Below are 2431 nucleotides of genomic sequence, written 5' to 3'. Positions count from 1 at the left end.
CAGTCTCCAAGGATGGTGAGAAGATTCCAGGTTATGCAGAGTGTATCCAGCCCTGTCTCTGCCTCTCCCCTACAGTCCCAGCTCCTTTCTTCCAGTGCCTTTGCGCCAGTCTTGGCCAGCCCCCCTGTCCAGAGCCCACTGGCAGCTGGAGGGCGATTATTTCAGTATGGGTCCAGCGCCTTAGCTGGTCCCATCTCAGGCTCCCAGCTTTCTCTGGTTCAACAGCACATAGTCAGCCCTGCACACCGGCCCAGCACACACAAGAGCACGCATTCTTTGCAACTGGGCAGTCTGAGCCAAGATGTCAGGGCACTGTCAGCGTCCCAGCCCTCACTGCCTCATGAAGGGGCACAACCAGGTGTCCCGAGTCCACCCCAGTCCACACGAGTCTCCTCCACCTCCATCGGACCTCCTCAGACCCTGTTAGGTCCCACAAGCATCCGGAGCGCTATTCCAAATAGGGTGGTTCTTCCCCACCAAACATCTGCTGGGGCGTTCCCTGTAGCATCTCTGCCCGGTTCTGTGCACAGTTATACAGCCAGTTCAGGGGTGGCAGTAGGGGGCATGGGGCAGGGGGACATGGGACCACGTAAGAAAGACTCCATAGTGAGCCTTCCTGAGACCGAACACATCAAAATCCGATCCAGGCTATCGTCAAACTTGTGATCTTTTAACCAACATTGCTGGGCGAGTGACTCAATGCAGGGATTTTTTTCTCTGCTCCTTTTTCCAGTTTGACTACCTGAATGTATGAACTGAGTGAACAGGAAACATCTGAGATGAGACTCGTTGAAACTTGAGGTATTTTTACTCACAGATGTAGTTGCACAATTGCGTAGTGGTAAAGTAGATCCTTTCACATGTTAGTCGACAACTTATGCTTCACTTCCCTCTCATTCACCTCATTGCAAACTTGGAGTTGAAAGGAACTACAGGATATTCAGGGACCTGCTTGAGAAATCGGAGATTGGAACATGTTTTTGCTGTTAAACTGTTTCATCTTCAGATGCTCCAGCTGCTAAAGATGATCTTCTCTACGACAAAAAGTAAGGTGTTTTTCTCAGTAATGTCTTTTAATCAATCCTATATTGGTAAGCACATAAAAATAAAAAAAAAGATGATAAGACAGTTTTGCGACAGTTGAGACATCTCCCTCTAATTACATGGTATTTTAAGCCATATTTCCCCTAGGCTATTAATATAAAGATTTTTTTTTAAATTAAATAAGAAATCAATAATCTTCCTTGTTTCTTTATTGTTAATACATAAATAAATATGTAATCCTGCAGGTACTTTAGAGGCAACAAATCTCTTACTTACAGGAATTACAACTAGGTCCAGTTCGATTTTTACAACAACAAAAAAACAAAAGACAAAAAAAAAAGAAAGTAATTTTAAGTTTAAATGGAGCATATTAACTTAATGCAACTTGGTTATTTTATTAAAAAAGGAAAATATTTTGATATAGATAAGCCTTTAGAAAACTTTTTCCAACAAATAATTTTTCTGAATAATATGCAAAAGTTAGAAGCTGGTGGTTAAAAGACATTCAGAGCTCACATGACTGGCCAGAAAAAAATGAACTGTAACTAATGTTGCTTAAATCTGTCAGATAAAAAAACAAAAAAACATCAAACAGACAATAAGAAATACTTTTTTTTTCTAGACCATGATATGATTGATGAAGCTTTAAGTTTCCCAAGTAAACAAATCTAAATTAACTTGTTCTCTCACAGATTTACTCGTTTATGAAAACCAGTGTGAGAATTGTCTCACACTTTAACGTAAAATCATTGCCATTTAATTACAATCAATTTTATACAAGTTTAATTGTAAATTGTGACTCCCATCATCAAAAATCATTGTTTCCTAAACCTGACTTTTAGCAGAAGCAGTTTAGGAAAAGCACCTCTATGCCAAAGTCACTTCACACAAACAAGGAAACTCCAAATGACCTCAACACACCGAGAACAGCCCAGTTTTAGTAAGCAGCCAAGGGCAGCTGATATTTTCCAGGATGTACTTATCATTGCAGCGTGCCTCCATCATTGATGCCTCAGCCAGAGTTCATTGGATGCCGTTGATTTGTGTCCAGAAGCATTTAGGAAGAACGGGGACCCTTTTCTCCTGGACCTGCCGTCCCATTCACCTCATCTCACTAAAGCCTGAATCATTACCGGGTAATGAGAGTGGAAATTGGAATCCCTTGGGCCTGTTTGGGTCCCTTATTATCATCTTGCAGCTGGATTTCATTATACAGTGCCAATAATGAGTTCCTCTACTATGATCACTTTGCATTTTTATTTTGTTTGGTTTCCTGTTAACCCACCTTGAGAGTTCAAAATCGGACAAAGTTCATAGCTTGCAAGTATTTTTATTCAGTGTTGTCAAGGTTGGTTGTGTTTTTGGTTTAAGCTTGAATTATTCCCCC

The sequence above is a fragment of the Nematolebias whitei genome, chromosome 3, assembly GCF_014905685.2.
Source record: "Nematolebias whitei isolate Nwh7 chromosome 3, NemWhi1, whole genome shotgun sequence".
Classification (NCBI taxonomy): Eukaryota; Metazoa; Chordata; class Actinopteri; order Cyprinodontiformes; family Rivulidae; genus Nematolebias; species Nematolebias whitei.
This window is presented reverse-complemented; position numbering follows the sequence as displayed.